At 42.5% G+C, this 21,065-nt stretch overlaps 1 long non-coding RNA gene across 1 annotated transcript in view; it reads right to left on the minus strand.

The window, feature by feature from the left end:
- Window positions 1–1,090: 1,090 nt before the first annotated feature.
- LOC120232729 overlaps window positions 1,091–21,065 on the minus strand; it is a 34,393-nt gene continuing 14,418 nt past the window's right edge. The window contains exons 3-4 of the long non-coding RNA XR_005528630.1: window positions 8,100–8,166; window positions 1,091–2,074 (exon numbers count right to left, since the gene is read on the minus strand). This is a non-coding gene — a long non-coding RNA (uncharacterized LOC120232729). The remainder of the gene's footprint in view (window positions 2,075–8,099; window positions 8,167–21,065) is intronic.

The following is a 21,065-nucleotide window of genomic DNA, read 5'->3' on the forward strand; positions in this document are numbered from 1 at the left end:
CTGCCCAGGCTCCCCTGGCCTATGGCAGTCTCTCAGTCCCTCCTCGTTTCTTGCATCCTTGTTACCTTGAAGAACACTCCTTATGCTTTTTCTAACATCTCAAGAAATGAAGCCTCAGAGGGGCTAAAGGACCTGTCCAAGTTCAGACAGCCCATGGAGACAGTGCCGGATTTCCTCGGAGCCACGTCAAGTCTGGTTCTCAGCCTCGCACCTTAGAACCACCTGGCGGACTTCTTGGGACTCGGCCCCAGAGTTTCAGATCCGGAAGCTCTAGGCTGAAGCTAGGAGTTGCATTTCCAGCAAGTTCTCAGGTGATGGTGACGGTGCCTTATGTCCAGGGACCACATTTTGAGAACCACTGCTTTCGGCCCAGTCCCTTCGGAGCTGTTGATCCAGATCGAATTGCTCAGATAGTTGTCACAGCTCCATGTCTGCTTCTGCAGTGTAGAAATGAAGCTAGACTCTGAAACGACTTCGCCTCCCTCCCCCCCGCCTCCCTCCCTCTCCCCGCATCACTGACGGTATTTGCTGCCCTGGGTAAGTAAGAAGTGCATGCTGCTTGTAACCTGGCAGAGGCTGATTTGTGCCCCATTCCATCACATCTGAGGACAGCTTTGTGGCTTCATGGGAGGGTCTTAGTCTGAAAAAGTTAGCGACTGATTTCTACTTCAGACATGGAGCTAAAACAGTTACTGAAAAACAGGAGACTGACAGATGAAACGGTATAAACTTCATGTAATGCGTTGGAAATTTTAATATATTATTAATCTATAGTTTCTTCTTGAGAAGGTTGCCATATTATTCATTCTAACTTTATTCTTCCTTTCCTGCTTTTTTTTTTTTTAATGCTGCTACAAAACTGAAATGAGCTGGGGCGCCTGGGTGGCTCAGTGTATTAAGTGCCTGACTTTGGCTCAGGTCATGATCTGATAGTTCGTGAGTTTAAGTCCTGCATCGAGCTCTCTACTGTCAGCATGGAGCCTGCTTTGTATTATCTGCCCACTCACCTACCAATTTCTGCCCCTCCCCCGCTCTCGCATGCTCCCTCTCTCTAAAATAAACAAACATTAAAAAAACAAACAAACGTGAAATGAGCTAAAAGCCAAACCTGCAGTTGGTTAACTACTAATTTCAGAATGAAGGCACCGAGGAAAATAAATGCACAATGGAGAGTTGCTGAAGAGGCACACACACTGATTGAACTCAAATTAGTGAATGGCAAAGTAAACCTTTAAGTCCTTTTAACTGCTTCCAGCGACCTGGCATTTACTGAAGCTCCAGGTAAGAAATTACCATGCCTTGTTAGTTACTTAAAAACAAATTACTTACATTGTATGTTGTTTTCTGAGAGCAGTTTGTGAAGGGATAACTCACGTTCCTTGCTTGAGAGGACTTTGACCCTGACACTATTTTCAGTTGTTTCTTTACACAAGGGACTTAAGGAAGAGAAAAATAAAAACACACAGCCTCCTGAGTATTATCTGGAAAAGTGCTGCAAGTTTTCTGAAACTCTTGAAGAATTCATAACTATAAGCACTTCCCCATATTAATGATTAATGCTGTTTTCAAGCTCTCGCTGTATTTCATACTTTGATTAGAAGCGCAGTAGGACTTTTAAGTCGGGCTGATTCCCAATGAAACAGAGAACTTTGGTTGCTTCATTTGTTACCCTGCACGTCTCTGCTCCTTAATCATTTAAAACACTTCCAAACAAATGCAGGTTTCCTAAAACAAAGCACAGATCATGCACAGGGCCCTGGGGCAGGGTGGGGTGGGGGGAGGGCAGAGAACCCCCTTTTGTGTGTGTCAGCACACTGAATCATCCCATTTTGGGGAAGATAATCCGTTTTAATTTTCTTAGACCGTGTTCACTGGCTTTCATTATTTTCTTTACTTCAAAGATCATCTGGACAACTGTTTTTCTTCGCAACAAGGCTGAGGGTGTTCCTCCAGATCCGTCTGATTTCATGGCCTTCGGGGTTGCTTTCATGTATTATGAATTTTTCAACCGGCAGTGTTTATTAGATGGAAACTTACAACTCTTTGTAGAAGTCGTATCTTGCAGAAATTGTTGCTAGGGTAAAACAATAAAAGAAGGAAATATTAATGTTTTCAGAGGAAGGCTGAAGAATGGTTGGCAAAAACCTACGTAGATACAATGTGTTGGATCATGCCTTTGAGATGAGTCATGTTTTCTTTTGGTCTCCTGGTGTTTCTCTCCTCCCCCCCCCCCCCCCCCCATTCAGCAGTGTGTTGGCTCCTTGTTCCTCGCCTTGGGCTGGGTTTGGGGCACACTCTCCTTTTCCTCTCTCCCACTTTGGAATCCTGAACCCATTCATGAGAAGAGGGTTTGACCACAGAGGGCTTTTCCCCAAACTTAGAAAGGGGCCCTTGCATAAGTTCCTGGGTGTCTGAACAGCAGAGACAGCTAAGAGATTTTGAAACAGGAATTGCATAATGCCTGCAGGCAACAGAGCCCACCCTCTCCTAATTTTGTGGCTGGAGCAGTTCACAATATGGTTTACAAAACATAGAGAAGACCAGAGGCAAGCAGTCCAGAGCTGCTGTGCCAATGACACAAAGCAATCAGGGACATCTATCTTTTTGTTCCTTTATCCTCACTTTATGGTTTCCTTTCTCAAGGATGCCTCATATTCCAAGGTGGCTACCAGGGCACCAGACATCACATCTGCATTCTTGGCAGCAGGAAGGTTGAGAGAGTGTCTCTCCCAGGCAAAGCAACTCCTTTCGAAAGATCTACCCCAGAAGTCACTTATAATATATCAACTTACATCTCCCTGGAATTTAGTCACATGGCTGTATCTCGCTGAAAGGAGGACTGGGGAGTTGAGCATTTCTAATGGAGTTCTGTTACTAAGGAAGAAAGAAGGATGGATATTTGGAAAGCAACTAGCAGTGCATGCCACAGACCTGAAGGGGCTAATGGCCTGAAGTGAGGAAAGCTTCATGTGCACTCTATCCACATGAGTGAACATGGACCACTGTGTGCTCTTTGCCTTCCTTGGCACAATGAAAAACCAGTAGAACTTTACCACAACCTTGGGGGTGGGAGTATGGAAGAGCCTAAGGCCTTCAAGCCAAAGGAATGAGGCTTGAAATACAAATTAAGCAGAGTTATAAAGTAAACTTTGACTTCTTAAACACATGAGTTTGGATGGAGATTTGTAATAATTATTGGGGTTGGGTATCTGAAAGTTCCAACCTTCATTTAAATGCTTTCTTTTTTTTTTAAGTTAAGCACCAGCATTTGATTAATTGACTGTTATAAAAAAGCATAATGTTGGAGGGCTTCAGCGGTATTTTCTAAAGTGACCCCACTAATTTCTGGAGACAGGGGCTGTATATTTTACCTCTGCAGAATGCTTGATAAACCTAGTCACTTTGTGAATATTGGTTAAATGAGCAAATCAATGATGGTAATCTAAGAGATTTTAGACCCCCTGTGTTTTCACATCTATTTGTGTCTCTGTATTTGTCTAAACTCCTTTAGTTGCATGTTAAAAAAATTGAAGTCAAAATGGTTAAGACAAAGGGTAATTTATGACTCTTATAATTTAAGTCATAGGCTTCAGGCATGGCTGGATCTAAGCATTTAATGATCTCATCAAAACAAGGTTCTGTATTCTCTAATGAGCTATTCTTTGTATTGGCTCCACTCTCCCCTCTTGGTGGTAGGATGACTGTTAATAGCTCCATGAAAACAATTTTTTTTAGCTTTGAGTCCAGAGGGTAAGAATATCATTTCTTAGGCAGCATCAGAACTCTTTCTCAACTATCTCATTGGCTCTGATAGTCCTGACTTGGCATCAGAAACCTTCTCTGAACATTTCACTAGAATATGATAGGCTTTAAGACTCATGCCCACTGTGTCAATCTGGGCCCAGGCAGTGGAAAGAAAATCATACTATTATTTAAACAGAAATAATTTAAGACAGGTGGTCAAATCCAGTCTTTGGTTGCTTTTGTACATAAAATTTTATTGGGACACAGCTATACCCATACATTTAAGTATTCAGTTTATGGCTGCTTTCAGGACAAAAGAAAGCAGAGTAGAGTAGCTACAACAGAGACCATATGACTCACAAATCTAAAACATTTACGATCAAGGTCTTCATGGAAAGTTTACCCACCTGTACTTTTATATAAATGAGTGACAGCAAAATGAAGCCCTAAAAAGGAACAAAAGAAGAGTCAGCTGTCACGGGGGAAGAACCTGCCGGAAACATCTATCTCTAGGGCTGAAGGAACAAAGGGAAAAGATTAGAATTATTAAAACTTAAAAGTTTGGAGAAGAGGCCCCAGAGAATTGAAGCTTCAGACCTCCAGAAAAGGAATGACTTGGTGCTGGTGTTGGTGTCACTGAGGGGACATGTCCCCTCTTCCTCCTCTAGCCCATGGGTTCCCTCAGTGGCAGAATCCAACTAGGAGCAGCGGTGAAGGAGAAATGTGCTTGTGGGGTCCCAGCATCACAAAGTGGGGTATGGGAACACGGGCTTGGAGTTGAAATATAATCACTAAAAAGCTTGCACAACCCACTCTTTGGCTACTCAATATTCATCCATGCGCTTCTATTTGTATTTGAACTTCTACAGACAACACAGACAACTCTGTGCTTCCACATGACCACACACAGACATTCTGCAATCAAGCAAAGGCATGTATTTCTCAGACGCTCCCCAAAATGAGGAGACTCAAAGACACAACAGTCATTGTGACCATTTGGGGGCTATGTTAATTACTCTCCAAAATCAGCCATTGTGGCATCAGAATATTCTGTTACTTAAAGACCAACTTGTAAAGTTAACTGCCCTAACAAGACTTGTATAAGATATTAGGGAAGAAAAAAGAGAGTATACACACACACACACACACACACCCCAAGCAAGGATGAAATTCAGCGTAGTTCTATAGTTCTTGCTTCTGTAACTGGCCATGATTGTGATGTTGCCTATCAGGTTCCTGAGAACCTTCTCTACTGTGGATTTAGATCTCATAGAGTCATTCTGAGCCTACTCCAGGGTGTCCCTCCGTATATACGTCCCAAGGCTTCCCTGTCACCAGCGTCCCAGGTGTGTCCTTTCTAAGAACAACCCCACACAGCCAAGTGATTAGCAACTGCCCACATATTGGCATGCTCCGGGATTCTAACTCTCTCATGGCCCGGATGTGCTGTCCAAGGTTCTGATCACTGGAAGCGCCTCCTTCACCACTGTCCTTCAGGACCACCTCTCAGTCAGGCTGGAAGGCTGCAGCTGTCGATTTCTGGTTGGCACCAGCAAGGTCTAGCCCTTGCTATTTCTAGGGACACTTCACAGAACACTCTGTCTTCCAGGCCTGTGTGTCTTTGGCTCAGCTCAGAATGTCTTTTCCTTGTTGTCCGTCTGTGGACCTTCTCCTGACCACACTGCAACTTGCTGATGCTGTTGATGGGCACTTGTCTCTGCTGTCACACTTGTTTCAGTGCTTTTATTATTTATGCTACCCAAGAATCAGCTGTGTCCTCTTGGCCCCCTCAGGATTCAGAGCACATCAGTTTCTGTTTCCTCCTCAGAATCCAAAGCCCACCTCAAAAAGTCTGCGTGGTCTTGAGTAGCTTACATTCTCCACTGCCAGTTTTCAAAGCCAGATTTTGCACCTATTTTCTGTGATTTTTTCCACGTTGGTCTGGTTGTGAAATTAAGTTCTGTTGTCAATGTGTAGCAAGTTGTTTTAGATGGAATTGTTTTTTAATCTACTAAGCTTGTTCTTTGTATATAGCAGCGGTCTGTAAACTTTTTTTTGATAGAAAGTCAGACAGTAAATATTTTTGGCTTTGGGAGCCATATGGAGTCTGCAACTACTCATTTCTGCTGTTGTAGTGCAAAAACAGCCACATATCATAAAGAGACAAATGGGTATGGCTGTGTTCCAATAAAACTTTATTAACAAAAGTTTGTGGCAGGCTGGATTGGCCAGCCCATGGACTGTCATTGACTAATCCCAGGCATGTAAGAAGGCTATAGGTTTTGGTTCATGGAAGTTATATTTTTAGTCACCTTACATTCTCTTGCTTAGGGTTTTTTCAGTTCATTCTGAACACTTGAATTTTTTTCAAGGTATACAAACCATATCACCTGATATCTTAGTCCATTTGGGCTGCTATAACAAAACACACAAACTTAAACAACAAACAGCCCAGCTTAAAACACAAATATTTACTTCTCAGAGCTCTGGAAGCTGGAAAGTCCAAGATCAATGTGCAGCAGATTCAGTGTCTAGTGAAAGCCCACTGCCTAGTTCATAGATGGTCATCTTCTTGCTGTGTCCTCTCATGGTGGAAGTGGCAAGGGAGCTCCCTGTGATCTCCTTTATGAGGGCACTAATCCCATTCAGGAGAGCTCGAACTTCGCGACCTAACCACCTCACAAAGACTCCACCTCCTAATACCATCACACTGGGGGTTAGGAAATCAATATATGATTTGGGGGAGTCCTTGTCTGGCCATTCCTGGCCAGTGGTCCTTTGTCTGTTGTCCTTGGCAATGGCAGCCCTGTTCAGCAAGAATCAGATTAGCAGGAGTTCCCCATCTTTGATACCTAACCAAGTTCCTCCCAGTAATTCTCAATCCAATGACTGCCTCACTCTACCCCATTAGCTATAAATCTCCACCCATCACTGTTTTATGGAATTGAGTTGATTCTTGCTCCCCTCATGCAATAGTCTGCAGTAGTCTCCCTTGTCTGTTTAAACTGCCTGGTGCAATTTTTCCTTGACACACCTTAACAATTTTTATTCTTAGTCTCTTTCTTGTGTTTAAATTCATCAGTTTTTGCCTGCTGATCTTTGTTAAATAAAGGCAGTGGCCTTGGATGTATCAGTCAGACTCAGTAGGGAACAGGGACAAGACTCAAGAGGACTGACTGCAGAGATTTCAATGACGGGGCTCTTTCCAAGGTGTGGGTAGGGTTAAGGAAACCCAGCAAGAGATGAAGAAGCATCCCAGGGCTGGCAACAATAGGGTGGCTCTAATGGATACCCCAGACATGAAAATGCAAGTGAAGAAAGCAGTTGCCAAAACTCCACCAGGACAGGAATGGAGTGTCTCACAAGAGCTGTGCCTTAGGCAGAGAAACACATCACTGCTAACCACAGCTAGATGGGAAGGCAGTCTAGTGACTGATGACACTGACCTCTCTGTTCTCCTGCCCCCCCTTCCCCCCCAATCTCCTGTTGGTATCTCCTTTGGAAAAACTTGACCAGAAGCCACAGGGTAAGGGCAGCTGGTGATAGAATCTAAGGAGGTTGGCCAGGGGAGGGGGGTGTCATGAGAATCAGAGAACATGCACCACAGGAGACATTGCTGACTCCTTCTGTCCCTCCGTGAAAGAGTTTTTAGTGTTTGCCAATTAAGCATCTTCCCAGTTTGGGAAGTGACATGGACATATCATTTCATGTTAAGGAAATACTTACTTTCAAAAAGGTGTTTGGTTTTTTTTTTTTTGACAAGAATGGATATTGAATCTTATCAATGCCTTCTATTATCCATACAGATGATATTCTCTTTTACTCTATTAACATGGCAAATTATATTAATAGGGAATATGCTTTGAGGAGCCCTTGCATCCTTGAGAGAAACCCCACTTGGCCATGGAACACGAGTGCTGTTGGTATTTTATTTAGATTTTTACATGGATACTCACAAGCGAAGGAGAGGGTGGTCCATTATTTTCTTCCATGTTTTAGTTTTTTTTGGTTTCGTGAAAACACACATAGCCTTTCTTCCTTTTTGTTTTTGAAAAATCTATTCTCAGCTTGGGTTACTTTTTTGCCCTTTGCCAGCTAATCTTGGAAATGCATTTCCTCTAAAAACTAATGTGGGAAAATGTTCTACTTCAACAATACGGGTTTGCCTATCTTAGATGGGTCAGGATAGTCTGGATTAATCTCCAATTCATAGGGTTTGAGGGAAAAGTAGCTTGAAATAAGCCTGGAGAGGTAGCAGTGACCTTCAGGCAAAGCTTTGCAAGGATATGCTTCCATTTTAAGAACAAAAGTCAGTGAAGGGTTTTCAATAGAGCAGTTGCACAATCAGATTTTACCTTCTGAAGATCTCATGCTGCTTTATCATCATGGGAAAATTACTCTTCTATGGTTTAGTTTCCACATCTGTGCATCACAGAAAAAAAATCTGTTACAATGTCTGAGAAAATCATTTTAGGTAAATGGTATCTATAAAATATTTATCCCAGTTTTGGGCACATTATAAGCATTTACAAATAAATTATATATGATATATACACACACACATTCATAAGATACATAAAATTTGGGGATCTTTTTACATTATTGATTTGTGGGAGAGCTATTGATTTCTGTATATTTATCTTGTCTCCAGCCATCTCACTAAATTCTTTTATTCATTCCTGTATTGTTTCAGACAATTCTCTTAATTTTCTTAGTTATTCCATTGTATCATCTACACAAAGTTTATTTCTTTTGCAAACTATTATTCGTGCATTAGTGAATTACCTTCAACTTGTATTTGTTTGGAGGATAATATTTATCCTTGGAATCCAAGCTAGAATTGCCTATTACAAATAGGTTGTTTGTGGAGATGCGACCCACACTTTAAATTACCTCTACAGTTGAATAGGATGGTAATTGCGATGATTGCATAAGACCATTTGGAAATTAAAAAGTTGGATATTTAACCGACTAGGTGGAATAGAAAACGGGTGATTGTGTGTATGATTGAGTTTAATGGGCTGTTGATACGACCTCCATATTCCCCATGTGAAATCACGCATTTATTCCATCTTGAACCAAAGAAAGGTCAGAGAAGTTTAAATACACCCATCTTCCTCTCACATCTTACTATTGATTTGGAATATAAAATGGGTCTTGATTTCTAGAATTACTGATTATGTTTGTCACTCAGTAAACATTATGCATGTTTAAAAGTAAAGATCAAAGTATGGAGAGTATCTAATATATAGATCCTGGCATATGATAGGTGCTATAGATGGAATGTTTATGCCCCCCTCTCCCACCAAAAGCCTGGTGTTGAAATCCTAATCCCCTATGTGATGGTATTTAGAGGCAGGTCTTTGTAATTAGGTCATGAGAATGGTGCCCTCATTAACGGGATTAGTGTCCTTATAAAAGAGACCTCAGCACCTTTTTGCCCTTTCCCATCATGTAAGGACACAGCAAGAAGATAACTGTATATGAACCAGGAGGTGGGGCCTCACCAAACTCCAAACCTGCCTGAGCCTCAGTCATGGGCCTCCCAGCCTCCTAACTGTGAAAAATAAATGTTTTTGTTTAAGCCACCCAGCAGATGGGTGGGATTTTGGTTACAGCAGCCTGAACTGATAAGGACAATACGTATACAATAAACACAGCTTTCCCTCTCTTCCTTTTTAAATGCAAATGTCCAGGGACTATGGCCTAGTATTTTCAATCCCCAAATTGAAGTTCTTCTGCTGCTCAGGTAGGCCTACACAGTCTGTCTCCTCTCTCCTCTCCACCCTTTTCTTGTATGACATTTCCCTTCTTCCTTTACTCTAGCATTCAGATCTTGATCTTCCCCAAGCCTTTGAATTTTGAACTAATGAATGTTACAACTTCTGGCACATCATTTATGACAATGAACAATAAAACGATCGTGGCTTGAATTAGCAGAATCAGACACCAGATGCTGATGTTTCCTGATAGGAGGGTGGGGGTCCCTTGGGTGCTGAAGTCTTACATCTTAGGCATTGCTATAGATTGAATTGTGTCCCCTCCAAATTCATATGTTGAGGTCCTAATGCCCATTGTGACTATATTCAGAGACAGAGCCTGTAAAGAGGAATAAAAGTTAAATGAGATCTATAGGGCTGGTGTCCTTATAAGAAGAAGGCATCTCTCTCCCCGCCATGTGAGGCCACAGTGAGAAGCCAGCTGTCTACAAGCCAGGAAGAAAGCCCTCACAAAAACTGAATGTACCAGCACGTTGGTCTTAGACTTCCCAGACTCCAGAACCACCAGAAAATAAATTTCTGTTGTTTAAGTAAGCCACCCAGTCTCTGGTATTTTGTTATGACAGCCCCACCTGACTAATACAGGCATAAAGAGATGTTGTTTGTAAATGGTTCATGTGCCCTTCCAGCCCGCTGAAAGAGCATCTGGGACACAGGAGCAGCTGTAATTTTGACAGTTAGAAGACAGGCTTGGTTCCAGCCTGTTCCACATGTCTCATGTCCTCTTTGGACCAGTGTCTATCCAGATCATGGTCTTATGGTGAGTTGCAGATGTGGGAGAGAGTGAGCAAAATAGCTGATGTCTCTTGAGGCCTCATTCAAGAACTGACACATTGTCTCCGCCAGAAGATCTACTCACTCACTACCTTTCCACTTAGATGTCAGTTGTGTCCCGTGACCATCTCTAGCTGCAAGGGGTTTTGGGAAGTCAGGGAGTTAGCTTCTCCAGGCTCTAGAATGGGACATGGCAAAAGTGGGGGAAAATGAGTTGCAGAAGTCTAATGGAGCAGCAATCGAATGGCTGTTGGTAGAAAAATTGGAATTTCTACCCATACTTCAAGCCTCTTGGAGAACATTCTGTGGAGGAAGCTTGCATCCTTATTGCCATTGCTCAGATGCTCCTGAGTAGTTTATCTGGTTACTGAGAATGATGAAGGTGCACCTTCTTGTGTATAGTCTTTATCTGCTGGGGAAGCTTGTTTTTCTTGTTTCCTTCCTCTTGTTATTCCTCCTGCTGTTTCCCAGCTCCTCTGCTTAAGCAAAGGCATGAAGAGACTGGAACCTTGGAAGCAAGCAAAGGGATCCAGCTACCATTAAAGGAAGCTGGTGTTCTGATACATCCAGCTCATAGTTTTTAATTGGGTCAAGATTTTGGTTAGAGAAGAGCACCTCCAAACCTCAAGCCCTCAATTTTTGTGCTTTAACAGTTTACATGACAACTTCATATCCACTTAACATTTGACTTTAGGGGTCCAGCATTGCAAGAATTATTTCACCCCACTTTACAGACGAGAGAACTGAGCCAGCAGAGGGCAATGAGATACACAGAGCCAGCATCGGCATAGCCAGAACTCCAGCCCACTTTTTCTGCTGCAGTATGTGACACTGCCATTCCTAGGGCATTTATTCTACATTTCCTTGTGCCATCTCATCAGTTCTGCTCAGCCTGTAGTATCTGTTTGTGCATCCTGTTGTCATCCATCCTGTACCCCCCTTCAGCCCAGGAGAGCAATGTCTCAGCAATCAGTCAATGCTAATATGCCAGCAATTTCCCAGAGCTTTGTTGTTGAAGAGCCTTGTTTTGATTTATTATTCTAAGTGTGTTGCTTAGGCAACATTGATTAATGATCAATTTCTACATTACAAAATAATCATAGGGCCTGATAAAACTGTTCAGGAAGCAGAGACAGCTTCTTGAGCAGGTAGGAGATATCTTATACCAGATTGCCAGTGGCTTCCATTTTGCAGATTTTCAGTGGATGCTAGGCTGACTCTACATTTGAGGTTCTAGACTTCTTAAAGGGAGGACTGGCCATCAGGGTGCAGTTTCCTGCTTTGTTGTCTATGAGCACATTTTGGAGAGGGGGTGTTGCCAAGTGTAGTAGAATAGCTTTTGGCTCTGAGTTTTATTTTTTCCAGTGGCAAGCAATGCCTAGCACACACAGTAGGCTCTTAAATATTTGTGGATCAATGAATGCATGGACAGACCTTCGGGCAGTATGGACAGCTTTCTCAGCACTGGCTGGCCACAATTTCTTTCTGTAGGTTTCTCAGACATTCATTGGCAATGTAAAGGATTCCAAGAATCTCTGATTCCACAATGGTTGGGTAGGGCCCATGCACTTTGAATAGAGCACAATTTTTAAAGCACAATCTAGAGCACAATTCTTAGTAGTCTCTGAGATCCAACAGCTTGGGTTCAAATCTTGCTTCTCCCATCCTAGCTCAGGAACTTTAGGCAAGTTTTTACCCATTGAACCTCAGTTTCTTCACATGTAAAACAGGACTTCTATTGTCAATGTCTACTTCTTGGGTGGAGCAAGATTCAATGAATTAATACATGTTGAGTACTTAGTGCAGTGTCTGGCACCTAATAAGTCCTCGGTGGTTATTAGCTCTTATTTCTGTTTCACTCAAGACTTAATGAAGACAACTTCAAAATTAGCTGAGAAAGAATGAATCCACCCGATGGAATGAGAACTCAATCATTTGCTGTAGAATTAGTTCAAGTCAAATATTTACGGTAATCATGAAAGAAAGTACAGAGGGATTACCAAGACAGTCCGACTTGGCTACGAGAATACAGCTCATTTTTGTTGGCTTGGAGTTTGCTCTCCTTGGGTCCAGTATGTTCTGCTCATCCTGTTTGTGTTTCTGTCACTGTTCCTGGGCTTTCTGGTATATACTGGGACGGTGCTGGGGGATTCTTTGTTTCTGGACTTTCATCCTTAGTCTCTGATTTAGCAGTTTGTCAGAGTTCTGATTTTAATGACAAGGACTTTGGCTGCTGTGTTCCCAGACACCTGGCTTCCCTCCGATTCATTTTGCAAAGTGCATTATGTCTTTCCCCACGAAAGTTTATAGGTTTTTTGTTCACCTCTACACCTCTTAGTCTCATGCCTATCTTGGGACTTGCCCTTCTACAAATTGTTACTGGTAAAATGTTTAATTACTCTCATAATGCTAGAGAGTAAAATGCACAGATTTTTAAGGGTAAGGTTTCATGAGTTTGGCAAATATTTACAGCTGTATCATCCAAACTCCTATCAAGATATAGAGCACTGTCATCACCCCAGGAAGATCCCCAGTACCCATTTCTGGTCAATCTCCTTCCCCTTCAAAGGCAACGGACATTCTGTTTTCTATCTTTATAGATTGGTTTACTATATCCTTGAACTTCTTTTGCTCAGTCTTACTTACGTCTGTCAGATTTATCTTTGTTGTTTCCTGGATTAGAAGTTCCTTCCTTTTTATTGCTCAGTAGTGTTCTACTGCATGAATATTCTGTGGTTTATTTATCCATTCTTGTATCAATGAACATTTGGGCTGTTTCCAGTTTTCAACTCTTATAAACAAAGCTGAAATTAACATTCCTTTACAAGACTTTTTGTGGACATATGATTTCATTTACCTTTGTGGAGATAGGCATGAATTGTTGAATCATAAAGTAAGTGAATGTTTACAGGAATTGCTAAGCTGTTTTCCAGAGTGCTTGGAATCCTCATCAGCTCTTAGTGTGGTCAGTACCTTTAATTTTAGTCCTTCTAGTGGATGATGACTAATAAGGTTGACCATCTTTCTATGTGCCTTGCATTTAGAGCTAATTAACATTTACCCAATTGATGGGAAGAGTAATTTCCCAATTGGGTACTAAACTGGCCATCATTTTCCACCATGAATCCAGATAATCACCCCAATCCCCGTGTAACTCCACTAAACACCCTGTGATGGTTCATTTCATGTGTCAACTCTACTGGGCCATAGACTTCCCAGATAGCTGGTCAAACATCATTCCGGGTATGTCTCTGAGGGTTGTTTGTTGTTGTTGTTGTTTTTTAATGTTTATTTATTTTTGAGAGAGAGAGCATGAGCAGAGGAGGGACACAGAAAGAAAGAGACACAGAATCCAAGGCCAGCTCCAGGCTCTGAGCTGGGAGCACAGAGCCCCACACGGGGCTGGAACTCCCAAACTATGAGATCATGACCTGAGCCAAAGTTGACACTTAACCAACTGAGCCACCCAGGTGCCCCTCTGAGGGTGTTTTTTGTTAATGAGGTTAACATTTAAATCAGTAGACAGAGTACAGCACGGTTGCTCTCCCTAATGTGGGTGGGCCTCATCCAATCAGTTAGAGGCCTGAATAGAGCAAAAGGGCTGACTCACTCCTGAGTAAAAGGCAACTCCTCCCACCTGCCTGACCACGTTTAAGCTGGGATATTGGTCGTTTCCTGAAAGGCTGGGATATTGGTCATTTCCTGCTCTGATGGCTGAACTGAAACACTGGCTCTTCTTGTGTCCTGAGCCTGGCTTTTGGATTGGATCTTCTACCTTCTGCTCTCCTGGTTTTCTGGCTCACCAGCTTTAGATCTTGGGACTTGTCAGCCTCTCTAACCACATGAGACAATTTCTTCTAATAGATCTATCTATCTATGTCCATCCATCTATCCATCCATCCTGTCTATCTACTATCTATGTATCTATCTACCATCTTGTCTTGGTTCTGTTTCTCTAGAGAGCCATGACTAATGTATCCTTTCCCTTTGCACTATTTCCTCCCAAAGTGCCCCATTTCAACTCTGTTTCAGCATAAGCATTTACACCTAGCCCTGTGCTGGCTTCCTTAAATAGGCCTCAAACATTTGCTCAGCGCTTCCATTTACCAGCTTTGGGACTACAATCTTCCAACATGAAGATATGATCAGGCAACATAAAAACACAACAGTTCTTGCCCTCCTAATAGCAGAGTGACTAATAGAATAACTAGCAGGGTAATAAACCCCAAAGGAAGGAGGATGGTTAAGGATGCTGCCATAGATGCTGTGGCTCTGAAAGAGAGGTCTGTGTCCTCAGCACAGGATGGATGCAAACCCACTCCTTTATGATATGAACTCAAGCATAACATTCTGGAAAGCTGAACGCGCATTAATCAAGTGCTTGCCTGTGACACTGCCCAGACTCCAGGGTGTTTTTCTCTCTTTCTCCCTCTCTTTTAAAACAACCTATTTATTTTCTTGTTTGTCTGCTTCTTTGTCTACTCTCCTACTCATTTATTTATCTACTGTATATGATATTTGTGTACTATTTATTTACCTTCTAGATATGTCATTGATTAATTTATTTAAAAGGTATGAACAGAATGAGTTACTTCCCCCAGGTGAGAGTAAAGTATAGCCCCTCTTTTAATTTTTAATGAAAATTGCTGTTTAATTACCCTTTATTAAATTTTTAAAATTAATTTTTTTTATGTTTTATTTATTTCTGAGAGAGAGACAGTGTGAGCAGGGGAGGGTCACAGAGAGAGGGAGACACAGGATCTGAAACAGGCTCCAGGCTCTGAGCTAGCTGTCAGCACAGAGCCTGACACGGGGCTCGAACCCACGAATCATGAGATCATGACCTGAGCCGAAGTTGGACGTTCAACCGACTGAACCACCCAGGCACCTCTAAAATTAATTTTCAATTGAATTTTAATGAAAATTTTTTTTTCGTTTTTTAAAATTTATTTTTTTAAGATTATCTATTTATTTTGAGAGAGAGAGTGGGTGTGGAAGGGGCAGAAGGAGAGGGAGAAAGAGAATCCCAAGCAGGCTCTGTGCTGTCAGTGCAGAGCAGGACTTGGGGCTCAAACTCACAAACCCTGAGATCATGACCTGAGCTGAAGTTGGATGCTCAACTGAGCCGCCCAGGTGCCCCCAAAACTGATTTTTAAAAATTAACCACTGTTTATACTCAGGTTAACAACAGGTCCAGTACCTTCCCTCTTGAGACCTGCAACCTGTGCCCAGATGACTCATGAACCCCAGGGGGAGGCTACTTTGGTTTCCAAATACAGGTAAAGAGAGAATTAGTGATTTGGGAACTAGCCCACCCAGCTTGGTGGATCTTTTGCTCACTGCTGGGGGTCCCGCTGGACCTGTAGCATGGGCTCCAATCCCCTCACCCCTCCAGTCTTTCCTCACCTCAGGGAGATCATTTCCAGTGCTGGGCTAACACCAGTCTCTCACTGCCTACCTCCAGGGGGCGGTGTTGAGCCCCCGAGTCCCTGGTTCAGAGTCCCTTAGAGTGAGCATCCCCTTTGCAGCCTTGGTATCTTGTTTCACAATCTCAGTGCATTCTGGAGATTCTGGTAGGATTCATCCTCATCCTCATTACAGGAGGGGGTCACTATTCATCCTTCTCTTCCCCAAACACTCATAGTCCCCTGGACAACTTTGCCCACACCCTCCTCAGCTTCCCAGTTGAGGGTATTAGAAGGGGCAGCACTTGTCAGGCCACAAGGATCTCATTACTCCTCCTTACAGGATAGTGGATGCCCCTGAACCTGAAACCTGCCCACCTAGGAGTTCAGGGAATCCTAAGAATTTCCCAGTGCCTACCTTGCCAAAATAACTGTCTACAATTGTCCTACTGCAGCATCTTGAGAAATAAGTAACCAGGCACTTTGTTATGAGAGTACTTTGTTCATGGTAAGAGATTTACAAAAGACCATGGGAGAAGAGAATGGGATAAAGTAGTTTCAAAGAGGGAGGCAAACCGTAAAAGACTCTTAAATACAGAGAACAAACAGGGTTGACTGGGGTGGGGGGCAGGTGAGAGGGGAAAATGGGTAATGGGCGTTGAGGAGGGCACTTGTTGGGATGAGCACTAGGTGTTGTATGTAAGTATGAATCACGGGAATCTACCCCCGAAACTAAGAGCACATTGTACACACTGTATGTTAGCTAACTTGACAATTATTTATTATATTAAAAAATAAAAAAATAAATATTTTTTTTAAAAAAGAAATACAAACAGATAATGAGAGAAAGCAAAGTCACTGATTCATCCATTACCCCACCTTTGAGAATTCCTGATGCTGTTCTGGGCACAGGGTATACAGCAATGGCAAAAATCCTTTTTCTTAAGCATCTTGGTTTCTAGTAGGGTGGGGGAAGGTGGATAACAAACCAATAACTGACATATGTTACCCGTTAAATAATGATCATTAGAAAGAAAACACAAAGTCAGGAGGAAGGATATGAAGAATGTATGTACGTGGAAGTGTGTGTTGGGGTAAGTAGACATCTTGGATGGAATGTGTCTTGAGCAAGGTGATTTCTGAGCAAAGCTCTGGAGAAGGTGAGGGTGAAGAGCAGTCCACACGGAAGAACAGCCAGTGCCAAACTCAGAGTCCACAGCACACCTGGCTTGTTCTAGGAACCGTAAGCAGGCCCACCAGGGTGAGTGGAGATTGAAGGAGCAGAGAAGGAGATGGGGACAGATACAGGGGGTGAATGCAGAAGGTCATGAAGCCACCACCGTTAAGGGAGGTCCCTTCCTTGCTATTCGCCATCTTCCACAACAGGGTTTCTGATGGCTGGCTTTTTACTGGCTGCCATTTATGTAGTCCCCCACCCACTCCTGTACTTCCACATTTTTTCTGGCTTTTCCCACACGATCACCTGCGCGTCCTTGCTGTGGTTTTCACTTACAGAGTCTAATGCTCCAAGGAAGGAGGGCAGATGGCACAACATGCGTGCCCAGTGTCAGCCCATTCCTGTAGATGGGGTGAAATGCTGAGTCATTGTCCTTAACTCCTATTCAGTTTGGGTTTCTGAAGGCCCGACGCTGCTGTCCTGCAGGCCTGGGAATGGCACACTTTCGGGTCTTGAGCAAAAGTACTGGCATGATGTGATGCCTGCTAAGTTTACAAGACAGAGCCAGGAAGCCAGAGGGGAAGAGCCAGAAAAGACGAGAATAGACAGACATACAAGAGGAGGCCTGGAAGGGGAGACCTAGAAATTTTACAAAATGAGCAATATTTTTGTTGCTCTGATTTAAAGGTAAAGCATGCACGTTAAAAGAAAATTTGGCAAGTTCACAAAAGAGTAAATATTTATGTATTTTCATTTAAAATTTTTTTAAATGTTTGTTTTTGAGAGAGTGAGTAGGGGAGGGGTAGAGAGCGGGGTTGGGGGGACAGAGGATCCAAAGTGCGCTCTGTGCTGATAGCAGCGAGCCTGACATAGGGCTTGAACTCATGAACCACGAGATCATGACCTGAGCCAAAATCAAGAGTTGGATGTTTGACTGAGCCACCAGGTGCCCCCCAAAAGAGCAAATATTTAAATTGAAGCCATATAACCCCATTTTTAGAGGTAGTGAAGCAACATTTTGTGGCTTTCCATCAAGATATAAATATAATCCTATGTGTCCACAGTTTTGGGTTTTGCTTCTTGTCATTTATTTTATTTCATTTTTTTTAATTTTTAAAATATTTTTTTAAATTTATTTTTGAGAGAGAGAGAGACAGCGTGAGCAGGGGAGGGTCAGAGAGAGAGGGAGACACAGAATCCGAAGACAGGCTCCAGGCTCTGAGCTGTCAGCACAGAGCCCGATGTGGGGCTCAAACCCACGAACCGTGAGTTCATGACCTGAGCCGAAGCCCAACGCTCAACCAACTGAGCCACTCAGGCACCCCTCTTCTTCTTTTTTTTTTTTTTAAATTTTTTTTAACATTTTATTTATTTCTAGGAGAGAGAGAGAGACAGCGTGAGCAGGGGAGGGTCAGAGAGAGAGGGAGTCACAGACTCTGAAACAGGCTCCAGGCTCTGGGCTGGCAGTCAGCACAGAGCCCGACGCGGGGCTCGAACCCACGAACCGCGAGATCATGACCTAAGCCAAAGTCGGACGCTTAACCGACTAAGTCACCCAGGCGCCCCATCAGGCGCCCCTCTTGTCATTTAAAATTTTGTCAAGAACTTTGACCCACAACTGGAATATTAAAAACTATGAGCATTAATCATTGTATAATACTTGACTTAGTGTTGTATTTAATGAACCAGTTAATGAGCCAGCATTGTAATTAATGCTATCATTTCTTTATTATTGGATGTTTTGATGGTTGTTCATATTGCACTGTTATAAATAATGTAGCCAAGAAACCCTTTATCAGGCATCTTTGACTGTATCTCTGAATATTTCATTAGGATCAGTTCTTAAGAACAAAACAACTGGCCCAGCAGATGAATTTTTCCTTTTCAAATGCCTGAAAACTTGGAAGGAAGTGGCTGATAAATTTGTGCAAGGATACTTGATTTGTTGAACCGATCACAACGAGATGACTGGCTGTTCAGATCATGATTCTACAGTTTTGCCACTTGAGGGCAGTTCCTCAGATTGCAATAAAAATATTTAAGACGAGACACAGGGCGTCTCGCATTACACGTTAGACTTAATAATTTTTTCAGGAAAATTCAATTTAGGGCTAAAAGAGATACAAATATAAAAGAGACTTAAAAGCATTGCGTGGACCTTAATTAATTCTGTGGGATCAAAAAACATCTTTTAAGATGTATTACATTTATTAGACAAGTAGAAATTTGAATGGTGACTGAATTCTGAGAATATTGTGAGTTACTGTTGACCTTTTATGTATGATGTTAAAAGGCGAGTCCTTATCTTCTAGAAGTTAAGGAGGATGAAATGATATGATGAAATGAAATGATATGATGTCTGGGATTTTCTTCCAAGTAATTCATAGGGGCTCTTGATGGGACAGAATTGGCTGTGTGTTGATGGCTGTTGGGGCTGCTGATGGGTCCTCATTTATATCAGAGGTCAGCAAACTCTGGCCCAAGGGCCAAACCTAGCCCACGGCCAGTTTCTGTAAATTACATTTGAATGGAAAACAGCCATGCCCATTTGTTTACACATTTTCTCTGCTGCTTGCCTTTGAGTTGAGGTGTTGCAACAGACACAATCAGGCTGGCAAAGCCTGAAATATATTCTATCTGCCCCTTAACAGAAAGTGTTTGCAGACCCCTGATTTATTCTCTCCTGCCTACGTCTGTTTACATTTAAAATCAGTCATAATAAAACGCTTAAAATACAACTAGTGTAAAAGATCTAATGGCTCCTACCAACTGCTACCACCCAACAGGGTTTATCTGCTAACACTGCCTCAGACACACTCAATCACAGCTGAACTGCAAGGCACCTATAATAAATTGCTAAAATATTTGTGAGATTATGATGCTATAAAGGTTTACTCTTCTGTACAGATAATACATGCACGGTAAAGGATTCTATAGGACATGCTCTAGGAAGGAGATCTCCTTTCCTTCCCTGTCTCTCATCCAACCAGTTCCCCATCCTGGTATTTCCTGTTTACCCTTCTGGGGATAATCTGGGCACATACAACCATAATATAAGTATATAGCTTAATGTGCCCTCATATACCCCCTAGTGAGAGAGCACTGTATATATTTGCTTTTTGTCAGTTAATAATATATCTTAGAGATGTTTCTGTGTAGGTTGTATAATCATTCCTAAATTATATATATGCGTATAATGACAAACGGGTGTATGCATATTTCTAAAGTTCATCTATTTAGGAATATATATAATCCTAATGTGTGTATATATATATTAAGATATATAATTTTTCCTTCTCCGTGTTTTGAAAGAATTGCGCAGACGCAGAGGCACAGCCGTGGTACTGAACCTCCGGGGGCGTGTGTGTTACTCAGCACGAGGTTGGCTTAGGCATCCATCTTTCATTGCATTTCCCCATCCCCATTCTGAGGGGAGGCTGGAGAAGGAATTCAACAAGTCTTTGTTGAATACTGGAAGTCCCCTTCTCTTCTTTGTCCTTCCCTAAAATAGCAAAGAGAGACAGAAATGTCTGGAGCACCTGGGTGGCTCAGTCGGTTAAGTGTCCAACTTTGACTTTGGCTCAGGTCATGATCTCCCCGTTCGGGGGTTCCAGCCCTGCATCGGGCTCTGTGCCAACAGCTCAAAGACTGGGGCTCGCTTCGGATTCTGTGTCTCCCTCTCTCTCTCTCTCTCTCTCTCTGCCCCTCCCCTGCTTGTGTACGCTCTCTCTCTCTCTCTTTCTCAAAAAACTAAATAAACATTAAAAAAAAAAAAAAACAGAAATGTCAATTAGCAAATGCTGTTTGCTCCACCTTCAAGGTATCTTTAGAACCTGAGCACTTCTCACCTCTGCCCACTCTGGTCCCAGGCCCAGTCACCTCTCCTCTGGTGGCATGACTGTGACTGCCTGATCCCCTGGGATCCCCACCCCTCCCTCATTCCCTGTGGTGTGGTTTCATCACAGCGACTGTCACAGAGCCTGCATCCCATCTTTTAAGTGAAAGTCAGAGCTGGTCCCTGGGTTTGCTCAGACTTCAAGGCTATTTTATTATTTTATTAATTTAATTTTTTGTATAAAGCTGAGAGTTTTACTGGCATGTAGATGTGCTTCGGAATGAACATTTCTACAAAAAGGTTCTATGGACAATAGCAAACTTCTAGCCTTAAGTCATAGGAAGTTAAAA

This window comes from Hyaena hyaena, unplaced genomic scaffold, assembly GCF_003009895.1.
Source record: "Hyaena hyaena isolate Hyena2069 unplaced genomic scaffold, ASM300989v1 scaffold_76, whole genome shotgun sequence".
NCBI classification, from domain to species: Eukaryota; Metazoa; Chordata; class Mammalia; order Carnivora; family Hyaenidae; genus Hyaena; species Hyaena hyaena.